Source organism: Bufo gargarizans, chromosome 5 (genome assembly GCF_014858855.1).
Source record: "Bufo gargarizans isolate SCDJY-AF-19 chromosome 5, ASM1485885v1, whole genome shotgun sequence".
NCBI classification, from domain to species: Eukaryota; Metazoa; Chordata; class Amphibia; order Anura; family Bufonidae; genus Bufo; species Bufo gargarizans.
In genome coordinates this window covers 481,449,363-481,466,906 of record NC_058084.1, presented here as the reverse complement: position 1 = coordinate 481,466,906, position 17,544 = coordinate 481,449,363, and the positions used below count along the sequence as shown (strand labels likewise).

Genomic DNA, 17,544 nt, shown 5'->3' with positions numbered 1-17,544 from the left:
ACCGTTAGGTTACTACTCCTAACATCCAGACACAATAGGGCTTCTCCTTCACATGTGAGAGATGTAACCGCAGCAGCCACACCGAAATACAAGGCGACTGACATAGTCCTGGACCAGCCGCCGACCATCCAAATTTCATAAGTAGTCGAGGAAATGAGAACCAAACACATCTCCGCTGCAGGTGGACACAGTACGAGGTGGCACTGCCAACGCCGTCAGGAAGAACCATCAGACAAGGTCTGGGTTAGATGACCAGATAATCAGCATTATTGTATTGAATTGCTGGAAATTGAAAAGCAGGAGCTGGAGAAACTCCAATCCCTAACTTAGAATTTTTGGTAGATGGGTCCCGGTACCACCATGAAGGAAGTCTATTGTGGTGTTTTACATGGTGAAGTGATTGAGGGTGTATATGTGTCTCTCAGGTTCCTAACATATGCTAAGGAACGCTATGTAGGAAAGGGTTAAAAACCTAAGCCTGGGCCCTGATGAGCTGCACGAGGCGAGTTGCTGGATAACCAGGATGGCAGCACACGTGCTCACAACTTCCTGAGCAAGGACCCTGAAGGTCCAGAGCAAGGAAACGCAAATATAACAGGTTGCTGTTCAGACTGTGTGCCCATTTCAGGTGGACTGCAGTTAGCTCTGCCACGTCCTATAGAGGGACCTACTGTTTAGTTAGAGCCTGGACAAGGCTAGGTGTTGTGTTTATGATTTGTGTTTTATGCAACTTGATGAAATAAAACTGGCAGGACACCAGTTAACCTCTTCAGGACACCTGACGTACCGGTACGTTATGTGTTGTTTCAATCACCACCGCCCGTCGGGCGGTGATCGGAACAAGGTGCCTGCTCAAATCATTGAGCAGGCACCTAGGCTAAATGCGCACCCCCCCCCCCCCCCCATGTCAGCGATCACAGAAAAAAACGCTCCCACCCCTGAATGATTTTATGCTGGCGGGAGGTGCGGGGGGGGGGGGGGGGGATTGCAGGCGGTGCGGGAGGCAGGCGGGATCGTGATCCCCGCCCGCCTCCTCTTGAATAATCATTGGTGGCCAGTGGGTATTCCAGGGTGTCGGCTGTATGGAAGAGGTTAACAGTCAGGGAGCTCCCTCCCTCTCCCATCGGGGGGCTGCTGTGCCTTTGCAGCCCCCAGACAGGATGGTCTCAGAGAGGGAGGGAGCACCCCTCCTTCCCCTTCCCCGTCTGCTCAGTTGTGGCAGACGGGGAAGGTTCCCATGGCAACAGGACGCCTTCTCAGGCATCCTGCTGTCCATGGTGCTGAACAGATCTGTTCTAAAGGCATAGATTGTTCAGACAAAGTGTAAGTAAAATACAGTACAATACACTATATAGTGTACTGTACTGTATTATACAGACATCAGACCCACTGGATCTTCAAGAACCAAGTGGGTCTGGGTCAAACAAAAGTAAAAAAAAAAAAAAAAGGAAAAATCAAAAAACACATTTATCACTGATTAAAAATGAAAAAAATAATAATAATCCGTACACATGTTTGATATCACCGCGTCTGTAACGAGCTGATCTATAAAAAGGTCATGTTACTTTACCTGAACGGTGAACGCCATAAAAAAAAAAAAAACTATGAAATTGAAATTTTGCCCACCTTACTTCCCAAAAAAGGTAATAAAAGTGATCAAAAAAGTCGTATGTACGCCAAAATAGTACCAATCAAACAGTCACCTCACCCAGCAAAAAATGAGACCCTACCTAAGATAATCTCCCAAAAACTGAAAAAACTATGGCTCTCAGAATATGGAGACACTAAAACATGATTTTTTGGTTTCAAAAATGAAATAATTGTGATCTAACCCCTCAGGTGAATATCGTAATTTTTTGTCACCTTCACAAAAAGTGTAATAGCAAGCGATCAAAAAGTCATACGCACCCCAAAATAGTGCCAATCAAACAGTCATCTCATCCCGCAAAAATCATACCCTACCCAAGATATTTGCCCAAAAACTATGGCTCTCAGACTATGGAGACCCTAAAACATGATTTGTTTCAAAAATGAAATCATTGTATAAAACGTACATAAATAAAAAAATTGTATACATACTAGGTATCGCCGCATCCGTGACAACCTGCTCTATAAAAATATCACATGATCTAACCTGTCAGATGAATGTTGAAAATAACAAAAAATAAAAAAAACGGTGCCAAAACAGCTATTTCTTTTTACCTTGCCTCACAAAAAGTGTAATATAGAGCAACCAAAAATCATATGTACCCTAAACTAGTACCAACAATACTGCCACCCTATCTCATAGTTTCTAAAATGGGGTCAATTTTTGGGAGTTTCTACTCTAGGGGTGCATCAGGGGGGCTTCAAATGGGACATGGTGTCAAAAAACCAGTCCAGCAAAACCTGCCTTCCAAAAACCACACGGCGCACCTTTCCCTCTACGCCCTACTGTGTGCTCGAACAGTAGTTTACGACCACATATGGGGTGTTTCTGCAAACTAGAGAATTTGGGCAATAAATGTAGCATTTTGTTTGGCTGTTAACCCTTGCTTTGTTACTGGAAAAAATGGAAAATGTTATCACTATTTGCTATTAACTCTTGTGGAACACCTAAAGGGTTAACGACGTTTGTAAAATCAGTTTTGAATACCTTGAGGGGTGTAGTTTCTAGAATGGGGACATTTTTGGGTGGTTTCTATTATGTAAGCCTCACAAACCTCACTTCAGACCTGAACTGGTTCCTAAAAAGTGGGTTTTTGAAAATTTCAAGATTTGCTTCTAAACTTCTAAGCCTTGTAACATCCACCAAAAATAAAATATCATTCCCAAATTGATCTAAACATGACGTGGACATATGGGGAATGTAAATTAATAACTATTTTTGTAGGTATTACTATGTATTATAGAAGTAGAGAAATTGAAACTTGGAAATTTGCAATTTTTTACAATTTTTTGGGTAAATTTTTTAATAAATAAAAAATATATTTTTTTTATATCATTTTACCAGTTTCATGAAATACAATATGTGACGAAAAAACAATCTCAGAATGGCCTGGATAAGTCAAAGCATTTTAAGGTTATCAGCACTTAAAGTGACAGTGGTCAGATTTGCAGCTGTCTGAGCAGCCACTCTGAAGCCCTAATGGAGGCCTACTGAGGAACCAAGTCCAACTGATATCTCTACTGGACAAGGCAGTAGATGTCTGGTTGTGTAGAGTGGAAGCAGCAACAGTTTGGAACATGATGGACAAGGGAGGACATGTGGGGGAGTAGAAGTGGCAGCTGCACAGTATGGAACCTGTTGGACAAGACTGGAGATCCGCAGCTGTGTAGGGGTAGTAGTAGCGGCAGCAGCAGTACAGTGTGGAACATGGACTGCTGTGACTGAGATGATGAGCGCTGTGACCTGTTACTACAGGCCGGACGGCTGGTGCTGACAGTGCTGCTGCTACCTCCACTACAGCCACCCACATTCTCACTGGTGACTGACATGGTGCGGGTGCTTCCTCTTACATTACCACATCCACTGAACTCTGTCTTTCTTTTTAAGAACGGAGGCACCATTGCACCTTTACTGGTTATTCCAACCACAAGGCCCACAGCTAACTGCCAGACGTTAGAGGAGATATCCTGCCTGTACAAGTCATTCCTTCCTCATCCATTGGCCAGAGCTCTATTTCGGGACTCTTTCGCATGCCAGAAAACGTCCCCGGGCCTAGAGGACCCAATTCATATTTAATCTGGGTTGTATTAACCATCTGCCAATCTACGGCCTACCGCCCACCCAAAACCTCAGTCTCAACTACTTTCTGGACCCAGGAGCCTTAAGTAGCCGTACAGCGCTGAGATACCTATAGGTCCAGTGCTCTCCTAATTCAGCTAACCCTTTCCTCTGGTACCAGCTGAATGAGTAGGACTTAGCTGGTGGATTGGGGGACTATAGATGAGATGGCACCTTTCCTCCACTCTGGGAACGCCGCCTCTTCGCTTCTCTCTGCAGTCTGCACCGCTCTTCTGTGTGGCTACTAGCTGTTTTACCTGGGAGCTGAATGAAGCCGCGGTTGCTGCACTGTTCGGAGGGCGGTCAGGTGTAGGAGCCTTGGTGGCGGCCATTGTAGCTGTGTCAGCAGAAAACATCCACTACCTGCTGCTGTGTGATCTGCTCTACCACTGCAAGTCCTGCCGCTGAGACATCTTTCAGACCTGCTGCTTTGGGCCCACATGACTGCCCAAACCGGGCACACACTACGTCTGAGCACCAGGCGTTGCATGAGGTACATTTTCCGGAAAAAGGGGAGAGGTGAAGGGGCAGTGGACTATTTTTGATGAGCACGGATATTTATCTCAAGTGGAGAAGCCAGAGCCCCCCTTTGCCTTCTTTGAAACGATCCACAGTTTAACGAGTCCTGACACCATTTTTGTTTCTTTCTTCTCTTCATACTGAGCAGAAGAACGTCTGCACCTTTTACAGCTGACTGATTGCAAGAACCGAAGACTAAGTTGGTTGTTCTGTCAAAAAGCCGTCTACTCTGCTTGGTTTAATACGGTTGGTCATGCTGACAGAGCCTCATTAACAATAAAACTCAGTGGCGTACTAAGGGGGGGGGGGGGGTCCGCCCTGGGTGCCGACTCTCTGGGGGTGCCAGAAGCAATGAGCGCTTCCATCAATACAGACAGAAGCGCTCATTGCTGGAGCGCAGGGAGCTGGGTCCTGTCACTCACCGCTCAGCTCCCCGCGCTCCTCCCCTCCCTCAGGCCGGCGGCGCACAGAATGGTGAAGCAGGAAGACTTCTCCCCGCTCCACCATTCAGCCCCGAGACACAGATCACCCTGCCGGCCTGTGTGGGTGGGGCCTGCAGCCTAGAAATCTGCATCACCTCCGCCCACACTGTGCTGCAGAGCGATCTGTGCCTGCAGGGAAGAGAGGTATGTGAGCTTCAGGAACGGGACAAGGTGGGTAGTTACTGTGATTTTTTTTTTATTACAGAGGGCATTACTAGTATGGAAGGGGGCACAGGGGGCATTACTACTATGGAAGGGGACACAGAGGGCATTACTACTATGGAGGGGGGCACAGAAGACTATCACTAAGGAAGGAGGGGCAGAGGATTTTATTACTATAGAGGGGGGTGCAGAGGGCATTACTAATGTGAAAGGATACAGAGTCAAAGGGCATTATTACTGTGAAGGGGCACAGTGGGCATTATTACTGTGAAGGGGCACAGTCGTCATTATTACTGTGAAGGGGCACAGTCGGCATTATTACTGTGAAAGGGCACAGTCGGCATTATTACTATGAAGGGGGCACAGTGGGCATTATTACTATGAAGGGGGCACAATGGGGATTACTACTATGAAGGGGGCACAATGAGGATTATTACTGTGAAGGAGGCACAGAGGGCATAACTACTGTGAGGGGGCACACATCTGTACAAACCTATTGCGAAGGTTGTACAATGAGAGCAATACTACTGTAAGGGGGTACAATTATTTCAAAGTATTGGGGGGTGAGAGGGGGCCGAGAAAAGATCCGCCCGATTGCCAAACACCCTAGGCACGTCACTGATAAAACTCCTCCATTTCCTAGGTCTCTCCATTTTCCAAATGTTCAATCAGCAATAAATGCTTCAGATGTTCTATGACATCATGCTGGAAGGCGTCACAGGCTGCAACGAAAATTATAAAAAAGGCATAGTGTGGTGACCAGACTGATCGAGTGGAACACAACAGGCAAACACTCCTCCACCGAGTCCTCTCCACTTCCTTTAAACCATTAAGTCGTGGGATAAAGGGTATAATTATTCCTCAGATTTCCCTTACCATTTGCTGCAAATGAGTCCAAAGGGTCTGGGAATGTTCCCAACTTCATAACCCAGGTAGTAAACCCAAGACTGGAGTAGTTAAAAGGGTTTTTCCCCACGCCTCCACAACGGCACTTACCTGGAGGTTGGCCCGCCTTCTTAGGGACAGGAAACAATTTGCGAGATCAGCCAATAAAGGGCCCCCTCCCTCTTACCTCTCCAGTTGTTTCCTGTCCTTCAGAAGGTCGGGATCACGGATCAGCAGCTCGCGCGGCCTTTTTGTAAGTATTCCCGGTTCTGCCGGAGGGCCGTCGCAGGAGGAGGGGTCGCGGGATGTTGCTTGTTCCATCCCTCCCTCCTCTCGGTGTAAATCCGGCGGACGCTGGTGACCCCGGGCTCCTTTCTTCCGTGTCCTGGGTCCGGACCGTCAGATTTCTGGGCAGCAGGGGGCGTTGCCTGGCCTAGAGTGACGCTCCCATGTGACTCCTCCATGCGCCGTGCTGATTGGACAGTATTACGTCAGCACGGCGGCACGCACGGGGGCGGGGCTATGACGTACCCGGAACCAGGAAGTTCAAATGCAGAGCGGGCTGCAGGCGTCTCTGGCAGCCTTTAGTGCTCTGTCTTCGGCAGCATGTCCCTGCAATCTGGATCCGAGGCCCCTGAAAAATCCACAGATGCTCCCAGGCCCTCAAGCCCGGTAAGCCTCCTCCCTATTTCTATTACCTTGTTTTAAGGGACACTCAGGTGTAATCTCCTTGTCTCCCCCCTACACTTCTCTTTAATGGCGGTTTTTCTTGAGAGGTATTTTCCCTCAGTTTTCTTACTATGGTACTTGAATTGTGTTTCATAGGGGAGAGACGTCTCAAAGAAGGAACCGTCTAGCAAAAAGAAATGTCCTATCTGCAAGAAAGCGCTTTCTAGTTCTCACAAGAAGTCCCTATGCCAAAAGTGCTGTGATAAAGTGGTTTCAGATGAATCCCCCTTCACTTATTGAGAGTCTCAGAACCATTATTAAAGAGGAAGTCGGGGCTGCAGTAGAAGCAAAAATGACTACTGTTCCGCCAAAACCCTCTACATCAAGCTCTCCCATTATTGAGCAAGATTCGGACAGGGACGAAGGGGAAGTCACTGCCGAGTCAGACTCATCTATCTCTGGCGACGTCTATAGAAAGCCTCTCTGTTCTATTGAAGAAACAGATTCGCTACAAAAAACCATCCGGGCTACAATTAATTTAGAGGAACCTAAGGAACCGCTTTCAGTACAGGACCAGCTGTTCGCAGGGTTGGCGGACAAGAAAAATAGTGTCTTTCCGGTTCATAGCAGTATTAAGACCTTAATCCTTAATGAATGGAAAGATCCTGAGAAATGACAGGCAGCATCAAGGGTTTTTAAAAGAAAATATCCCTTTGCGGAAGAGGATTCAGCTACCTGGGATAAGACCCCTAGGGTGGACGCATCCGTAGCAAGAATCTTCCTATTTAAGGGCTTCCTATTTAACCCCGAAAAGTCTTCCCGGACAGCTACTTCCCAATGACGCCAGAAGAGCGGTAGGGGGAAGGCTAATGCATTTTTATACAGCTTGGGTAAGAATTCAGGCCTCCCCTTGGGTACTGGGTGTCATAAAAGATGGCTACTGTCTGGAATTAACCAGCATACCCCCAGACCGTTACATGGAAAACTCCAGAATCAGGGGAAAAAAAATCAGGAAGCAATGGACCAGCAAATTTTGCTTCTCCTGGAGAAAAGTGCCATTATTCCGGTACCGGTCGGGGCTATACTACTCTCCCATATTTCTGGTAAAAAAGAAAAACGGCACCTTCAGGGCTATAATAAATCTAAAGACCCTAAACAGATACGTGATTTACAAAAAAATTCTAAATGGAAACAGTAAGGTCAGTGATCAATCTTTCACAAGAAAATTGCTATATGGTGACAGTAGACCTGGCAGATGCCTATTATCACATCCCAATCCAGAAGGAAGACCAGAAGTTTCTGAGAATAGCGGTTTGGTTCCAGGGTTCTCTCCGTCATTATCAATTTCAAGTTCTTCCATTTGGCCTCAGCTCGGCCCCAAGATTGTTTACGAAAGTTATGGCGGAAGTAGCAAAATTCTTTCACCAAGCAGGAATTTCCTTCATACCTTACCTAGACGACTTTTTAATCACAGCCCCGTCAGAATGTCTTCTTCAGTGCCACCTTCAATCAATTATTTTTACCCTTGCCGACCTGGGTTGGATGATAAATCACCAGAAGTCCTGTCTTCTCCCTTCACAGGAAAAAATCTTTTTGGGTGTTCTGCTAAATTCACGCCTCATGATCTCTTTTCTGCCGGAACAGAAACGAAGCAATCTAATTTCCTGTATCAGGAGTTTCCCTAGTCGCAAGCAAGATTCTAGTCTGGGCCGAGAAAAACCTAAACTCTCTATCAGCAGCCCATGTAAGAGGGAGAGAAAATCAATTGGCGGACTTTCTAAGCAGGGATCGACTACTGCCGGGGGAATGGAGCCTGAACCTGCAGACCTTTGCCCAGATTTGTGCCAGATGGGGCACTCCAAAAATCGATTTATTTGCGACAAGGAGAAACAGACAAGTCGCGAGCTTCTTTTCCCTATCCCCTCTAGACCGACCCCTTGCGGTGGATGCCCTGTCATCTCCTTGGCCTCGGGATCTTCTTTATGCATTCCCACCCTTTCCTCTAATACCCAAGGTTATTTCCAAGATTCTGGAAGAAAAGCTCAGGTTCTCCTGATCACTCCCTTCTGGCCCAGGAGAACATGGTTCTCTACTCTGAAAAGCCTAGCGGGGGAAGAATACTGGTTGCTACCTCCCCGACCAGATCTGCTTCTTCAGGGACCAGCAATGCATCCCAGGGTCAGCCAGCTTCGCTTGACGGCCTGGAAACTGAAAGAAGCATCCTAAGAGGGAAAGGGTTCTCAGAGTCAGTAATCTCCACACTGTTGCAGAGTAGGAAACCTGTAACGTCTAAAATCTATTTAAGGACCTGGGAAACCTTTCTGCGTTCAGGGAACAACAAGTGGAATCCCTCCTGCGAGCCAGAGGTGACCCTGATCTTAGACTTCCTTCAATCAGGGCTTGATAAAGGTCTATCTGTAAGTACCATTCGAGTCCAAGTAGCAGCCTTGAGTGTCTTTCTAAATATCAAACTTGCAGATTTGAGTGTTGTCAAAAGATTCCTTAAAGGAGCTAGTAGAATTCGCCCTAAGCTTAGGTCTTCTGTCCCTCCTTGGGACTTGAACCTGGTCCTCTCCAGGCTTATGCATCCACCCTTTGAACCCCTCGGGGAAATTAACTCTCAAAACAGTTTTTCTTTTAGCAATCACCACTGCAAGAAGGATAGGAGAAATCCAGGCTCTCTCTATTTTGCCTTCATATCTCACGATCTTAGATGACAGGATTATACCGAAGCATGCTCCAGAATTTCTTCCGAAGGTAGTATCCAGGTTTCACTGTCAACAAGAAATCACTCTCCCCTCCTTTTGTTCCCAGGCGACGTCTGATAAGGAAAAATTATTTCATAATTTGGATGTTAGAAGGTGCGTACTCCAGTATTTGAGTGCAACGGAAGGTTTTAGGAAGTCGAACCAGTTACTATTACAATACCTGGGACTTCACAGATGGATAAAGACATGCATTACGTTAGCCTACGAAACCGAGAGGGTCGTTCCACCTCCTTCACTGAAAGCCCACTTCACCAGAGCATTGTCAGCATCCTGGGCCGAAGGTGCCTCAGCTTCATTGGAAGAGATCTGTCGAGCAGCGACGAGGTCCAACCCGTGTACTTTCTTTAAGCATTACAAGCTGGACGTTTCCACTAATAGAGACTTGTCCTTTGGCCGCAAAGTCTTATCTGCGGTAGTCCCACCCTAAGTTAGGTATCCTATGTTATTCCTCCAGGTAAGTGCCGTTGTGGAGGCGTGGGGAAAAGACATAAATTACTGTTACCGGTAATTGGATTTTCCTTTAGCCTCCACAACGGCACGGGATTCCCACCCGAAATTGGGTCCAATACGTAGATTGTTCTACTTATGTTTTGCTTTATACTCTTGAAGACTTAGGAGTAGTTACCCCTTATTTTTTCTTGAGCACACTATAAAGTTTGGTAGTGCTTCTATTTTTGAGTGAGTTTATCGCTGTTTTTTTTTGTTTGTACCTCATTAAATTTCTCCTTATTTTTATGCCTATTCTGAGTCCTAGGTTATTAACTGGAGAGGTAAGAGGGAGGGGCCCTTTATTGGCTGATCTCGCTAATTGTTTCCTGTCCCTAAGAAGGCGGGCCAACCTCCAGGTAAGTGCCATTGTGGAGGCTAAAGGAAAATCCAATTACTGGTAAGAGTAATTTATGTCTTTCTGACATTTTGTTAACTGATGACCTATCCTCTGAAATATTTCCAATATATTCCAATATGTATATTATATAATTCATTGACGATCACGGTTACCGCTTTCCCTTACGTCACGGCAAATAGTCACATGACACAAGGGGATCCAGTCTTCGCCGCGGCCAGTGTCGGCTGTGGAAATGTCAAACCAGATGAGCCCAGCCGGACATTGCAGGCTTAGAAAAGAAGGAGCGGAGAGCCAGCGCCAGGAAGCAGGTAAGTAATCTTGTAATCTTCCCGTTGCAGATCCAGTAAAGTGGGGGAGTTTGCCAAACCCCGTAATTCTTGCACAACCCCTTTAAGATCTACAATTATAACAGCAGTACCTACACTTCTGAATACACTGATATTTTCTTTTAATTCCTGCTTCAATATACATGCAATATTTTTATAACAAAGCAGAGTCTTCTCGCTATAAATGATAGCAGAAAAAATATGGAAATTCATGGCATATTTTACAGGAAGGAGCCAACAAACGAACCAAACCAATTACCCCAAAAAGATGAGAAAACGCACATATAAAATATATGTAATTTATTGAGACATAATCAAATGACAAAATTAGAATAACATAAGGCACAAGGGTAGAGGAGGGTGGGGGGCCCCATGTGACAGGGTCAAAAACAACCTCCCTCACAAAAACCCAACTGACAGGGAGAGAAGGGTCACAGCCCTGGGTGTAAAACCGCATAGATTTGGGGGGAACTGTAGGTTCACCCAAAGTGACATATAATGGTAAGTGTGCTGCATGCATATACAAGGTAAATATGGTCACACATAGCCGACTTGCCCACCCTGGATAACTGGGATGGCCGCATAAAGATGCAGGTGGCCAAGTGACATAAGTAAGGCAGGGCAAGAGTGCTAAGTGCAAGCAGTGACCTTAAAGTAACAAACTAACCAAAGCATGACAACAAATCAAGATTTACAGAATACAAGATAAAAACAACAAACACATAATAAGGTAAAAAGCACGATTTATAGAAAAGACTTGAAGCTAACAGTCTCATTGAGACCATTAGGTATATCACTCTTAGGCCGAATGCCCACTGCCGTTTTTCACGGCCGTGAGTGGACCGTGGAACCGCGGCCTGGATTCCTGCTGAGAGGAGGAGAGCACGGCATCATTGGTTGCTATGACGCCGTGCGCTCCCTGCTGCCGCCACAGTACAGTAATACACTGGTATAGATCATACCAGTGTATTACTGTATTGCGGCGGCAGCAGGGAGCGCACGGCGTCATAGCAACCAATGACGCCGTGCGCTCCTGCTCTCAGCAGGAATCCAGGCCGCGGTTCCACGGTCTACTCACGGCCGTGAAACACGGCCGTGTGCATTCGGCCTTAAGCAGAACAATCCATTTAGTCTCCAGTTGCAGGAGGCGCTTCTTGATATCCCCTTCACGGCAGCCCAGAGAGACCCTATCAATACCCATGCATTGTAACCCACGAGGGTCCCCCCTGTGATGGTTCCTAAAATGCAGGGCTATAGGTTGAAACTGGGTCAGCTCGTCCTGTGCAGTAGTGGCTGCCTGGCGGATTTTGCTTGCATGTTCGAATACCCCAACACGCAGCTCCCTGGTGGTCATCCCAACATACAGGAGCTTGCAAGGGCAAGTGATCAAATATATCACACATGCAGTCCTGCATGTGATATGTTGCACGATTTGATACTCGCGTCTGCCCTCAGAGTCCCTAAACGTGGAGGACCGAACCATGCATCTACATGCCTGACAGTTGTTGCACGGGTAGGAGCCCCATTTTGGCCCCTTACTTCCAAACATGTACGATGGCAAAGGGGATACATAGTGACTACTGGTGAGCAAGTCACCAAGATTTTTTGAACGTCGCCATGTCACCTGGGGATATTCTCGAAGTGTCGCCCGTAGGCCATTATCTGAGAGCAGTATAGGCCAGTGTCTAGTGAGTATTTCACATTTTTTTCGCCACTGCATGTTAAAAGGGGTAATAAATCTACAACTGGCATTGTCAATCTTTGGTCTGTTGCTGGTCAGGAGAGAGTCCCTATTTGCAGACTTGGCCCGTGTGTAGCCCCTCTTAATATCAACCTGGTTATAGGCCCTATTGCGAAGCCTCCTAGACAATTCTCCAGACTGCATCTCAAATTTCTTGTCACTGGAGCAGACACGTCGAAGACGCAAAAATTGCCCCACCGGAATGGCCCTAACTGTCTGTGGATAGTGTGCAGATTTGCCATGTAGCAAAGTGTTGGTGGAGGTGGGCTTTCTGTAGAGATCCGTGGAGACCCGGCCGTCCCTCTCCCTACTGATAAGTATGTCCAGGAATTCCATCCTATCCTGGCTATAGTGCCAAGTCAGCCTGATGTTAAGGGTGTTGTTATTGAGTTGCTGGAGGAAGGATAGAAGCTGGCACTCCGTGCCCTGCCAGATAACGAGGACATTGTCGATATACCGCGACCACAGAGCCATATTCCGGGAGATTCTGGACAATCTCTTTTTCCCACAGTCCGAGGAACAGGTTAGCGTAAGAGGGCGCACAATTTGCCCCCATCACTGTTCCCCGGAGCTGTAGGAAGAGGCGGCCCTTGAATGTAAAATAATTGTGTTTCAAGATGAAGTCCAGAAGCTCAATCACAAACACAATAATGTCCAGATCTAACTTTGCCATACGCATGAAGTATTGGCAGGCCCTGATCCCGTGGTCGTGGCATATCGACGTGTACAGGGCCTCTACATCACATGAGACCAGCCACATGTCCCCCTCCAGCGACACCCCATTGAGTTTCCTCAATAATCAGAGGTGTCTCTGACATAAGACGGCAGGGTCTCCACGCGTCCCCTCAGATAAAAATCCACAAATCTGCTCACACGTTCACAAAGATTTCCCACCCCGGACACAATGGGGTGCCGGGGGGGGGGGGTTTGTAATTGTTTGTGGATTTTGGGCAGCAAATACAGGGTGGGAGTCACTGGATGATCCACCACCAGGCCCTCCTTAAGTCGTGCTGGCAGAATGTTATTTTCTACCCCGGAGTCTAGAATATGATCTAATTCAGCCTTAAACCTGGTGGTGGGATTGCTATCTAGACGTCTATAGCAGTCCTTATCTCCCAGCTGTCTAAATGCTTCTTTTTCATACATCTGTGCAGGCCAGATCACAACATTTACCCCTTTATCCGCAGGTTTGATCACAATATCCTTCAAATCACGGAGTTCTTTAATAGCCCGATGTTGGTCATAAGTCAAATTCTTATGGCCATAATAGCCCGCCAGCTGTTTAAAATCATGTTTGACCAGCTTGACAAAAATATCAACATTTGGGCACAGATGTTTTTGTGAAAAATGTTGTGATTGGCGGCACAAATGTAGAGGTGTCTTGCTGGCAGATGATGGTGCCTCCTGTAAATCTTGATTTGTTGTCATGCTTTGTGTAGTTTGTTACTTTAAGGTCACTTAGCACTCTTGCCCTGCCTTACTTATGTCACTTGGCTACCTGCATCTTTATGCGGCCATCCCAGTTATCCAGGGTGGGCAAGTCGGCTATGTTTGACCATATTTACCTTGTATATGCATGCAGCACACTTACCATTATATGTTACTTTGGGTGAACCTACAGTTCCCCCATATCTATGCGGTTTTACACCAAGGGCTGTGACCCTTCTCTCCCTGTCAGTTGGTTTTTTTGTGAGGGAGGTTGTTTTTGACCCTGTCACATGGGGCCCCCCACCCTCCTCTACCCTTGTGCCTTATGTTATTCTAATTTTGTCATTTGATTATGTCTCAATAAATTACATATATTTTATATGTGCGTTTTCTCATCTTTTCGGGGTAATTGGTTTGGTTCGTTTGTTGGCTCGGTATAGTATACTAGACCCCAGTGTTATCTATACATACAATGTGAGTTAGTTTTTCTTATGGGTTGGTCTAAATATTTTACAGGAAGGATTCAGAATTGGTTGTTCACTGTGTGAATTCTATGATGTTGAACAAGAGACGATTGTTGAGTAAAACATTTGCCAAATTCTGAACACGAAAACGGCTTCTCTCCTGTGTGAATTCTCTGATGTCTCTCAAGACTTGATTTCTCAGTAAAAGATTTTCTATATTCTGAACATGAATACGACTTGTCCCCTGTGTGAATGCTCTGGTGGCGATTTAGAGATGATTTCTGAGTAAAACTTTTTCCACATTCTGAACATGAAAACGGCTTCTCTCCTGTGTGAATTCTATGATGGCTTGCAAGAAATGATTTATGAGTAAAACATTTGCCACATTCTGAACATGAATACAGCTTCTCCAATGTGTGAATTTGCCGATGTCTCTCAAGACTTGATTTCTCAGTAAAAGATTTTCTACATTCTGAACATGAATACGGCTTGTCCCCTGTGTGAATGCTCTGGTGGCTCTGAAGTTGAAATTTCCGAGTAAAAGATTTACCACATTCTGAACATGAAAACGGCTTCTCTCCTGTGTGAATTCTATGATGGCTCTCAAGACTTAAATTTATCAGTAAAAGATTTCCTACATTCTGAACATGAAAACGGCTTCTCTCCTGTGTGAATTCTATAATAGTTATCAAGATGTGATTTTCTATTAAAACATTTTCCACATTCTGAACATGAAAACGGCTTCTCTCCTGTGTGAATTCGCTGATGGGTTTCAAAATTTCTTTTATTCGTAAAACCTTTTCCACATTCTGAACATGAAAACGGCTTCTCCCCTGTGTGATTAATTTGATGTTGAAGAAGGCCTGATTTCCAAGTAAAACATTTGCCACATTCTGAGCATGAATACGGCTTTCTCTGAGCTCTTTGGGTTCCAGAAAATCTTCTGCGAGTTTCATTCTGAGTAAGAGTATGTGATGAATTAGAAGATTGGACTTGTTTTAAAGGATGAGATGATAGATTTTTGCTGTGAAGGTCTGAGGGTACATCTGGGATAATGGCAAGCTCTTCATATATATCTGATATGACACATGGATCATCTGCATTATAATATGTAGATATGAGATGTTTCTCCAAGCGCCCAGTACAGTCATCTACCAAGAACAACAAAAAATTAAAATTATTTTACAAAATTATTAAAGGCAGCTATCAAAATTCATAACTGACAAGAGAGGCTAGAGAGGGCTGTCCAATTGTGTCATGTCACCCCACACCTAAAAGCAGAATGACCCTAAGTACATAGAAGGGTCAGGCAAGAAGAACAGAGCTGTTACAACAGGCAAGAGTCAGGCAATCATATGCACAGGTTTCTCACATCCTGGAAATGAATCATCTAACACAAGGATGCTCAATCTGCGGCCTTCCAGCTGTTGCAAGGCTACAACTCCCAGCATGCCCTAATAGCTGTAGGCTGTCCAGGCATGCTGGGAGTTGAAGTTTTACAACAGTTGGAGGGCCGCAAGTTGGGCATCCGTGATCAAACAGAATACTGCGAAAAAGATTATTTGCCCGGCGTCAGGAGGAGGAGACGCTGCCCCCGTCCATGAACAGCATACAACAATTGATGGCAATGTTACAGCAAAAGGAATGAGAAGTGGCCAAGTCCAGAACCATTACTGATGCTGTGATGTGGGACCAGTTTTGGTAATATCTCAGAAATCAACCATGGCAAAAGAAACCGGTGTGAGAAACTCATAGTTACATTGCCTTAAGAGAGGACACAGGTTCATCAACTTTAATCTATTTTGATCAACTCAAGTGAGAACCTGAACGGACTATACACCAGTTGTTGAAGGCAGAAATAATCTTAGGAAAAAAGAAGCAAGCCAACTGAAAAAATAATAACTGGCTCTAGCATTATAACAATAAGTCATTGTATGCAACAGAGGTGTCAGGAGGGCCAGGAAACCTACCCCCTATTAGAGGTATGGAAGCCCAATTCTCACAATTTTTCAGATGAAGCCAGAAGGTTCCTGGGGCCTATATGGACGACACCTGTTGACACCTTGCACATTCGTAATTTGGACACCAGAATCCAGTGCAGTCCAGAGTGTATGTGACATGAGTCCTGTGAAATGCTGCACAGAGGGACACCAGGACACGTCCAGGAGATTCATGGAAGAGACCTGTCACCATGATATTACTGAGCAAGGCCTGGAGAGTCACAGCGCAGACCTGAGGGAGTCGTTACCACCTTGGTGTAATGGGCTAGGATCAGCAGGAACATTCCTACTGCGTCATCTTCTCCTGTCTACTAGTATGTTTGGGGCAGTTTCTATGAATTATACAGTAGCTGATCTCTTGCTCAGCCGACCTCTCTTCTGTAGCTCACCTTGTTTGGAGAGGAGCTCCTGACTGGTTAGCCTCGCTGTAAATATTCCTAGTTTCTGCAGGGGCTGCTGGTTATAGTGTAAGCTCTGTGCTTTCGAATCCAGTAATCCTTTTATTTTCTAGTATCTCTCCTAGTTTTCTTCATCGGTATAGTTTTGTTCTTATGGTCAGTCCAGTCTTTACCTCTGATTCTTGTAGTCTGTGTATGTGGTTGGGGGGAGGGGATGTTCCATGTTTTAGTCTGTCCTGCCTTGATTCTAGTTTAGCTCTGCTTACTTTGGGTTGGGTCTTAGTATCCTCTTGTTGTCTGTTTTAGGGGCAATTTACACATCCGCAATACACCCGGCCCGCACTCCCATAGAACATGTCCTTTTCTTGTCCGCAGCTGCAGACTGGAAGTTCGGGGCCCCGCTCCGGAAATGCAGCTGCGGAGAGCACATAGTGTGCTCTCGGCATTCATTCCGTCCACATAAAGAATGAACGGGTCTGCACCCGTTCCGCAGAATTGCGGAACGGGTGCAGATACATTCATACGGACGTGTGAATGGACCCTTAGAGATTAGGATTTTTCATAGGAATGTCTTGGACAGTGAGGGTCAGTGATGTCTGGTATTTGGGTCAGCATGTAAGGACAGATCTAGGGAAAGTTTTAGGGAAAGATGCAGTAGGTGCCACATATTGTCTGTTCAATCATCCGTTCACCATATAACCACCATCATCCGTCTGTTCCATTGTCTGATTACCATCCTCATCCTGGTCCAGTCATCTACTGATGAGTTCCTATGTCCTGACTTTCTTCTTACCTGCTAGTGCTGTGATATGTGCTTTGCATTACACAGTTTTGCACTACTGTAAGTCCTGGGGGTATCTGTCAAGGAACCATGAACCAGACGTACAACAAGAGATACGTGGAAATAAGAAGGCTTTATTGCAAATCAAGCTGTAAGCAAAAGTCCAAACGGATGGCTAAACCGGAGCAGGGTCTTGCGAAGCCAGAGGTCAGGAACCAGAAGGGTAGTCAGACGAAGTCAGGATCAGGAACCAGAAGGGTAGTCAGACGAAGCCAGGATCAGGAACCAGCGGGGTAGTCAGACGAGGC

The 17,544-nt window shown here is 45.9% G+C and overlaps 1 protein-coding gene and 1 pseudogene across 1 annotated transcript in view; one reads left to right on the top strand and one right to left on the bottom strand.

Moving 5' to 3' along the window:
- LOC122939172 (gastrula zinc finger protein XlCGF26.1-like) overlaps positions 1–17,544 on the top strand; it is a 1,061,774-nt gene that overhangs the window by 669,043 nt on the left and 375,187 nt on the right. The window lies entirely within an intron of this gene.
- The window catches only part of LOC122938189, a 30,116-nt pseudogene continuing 26,513 nt past the window's right edge, over positions 13,942–17,544 (bottom strand).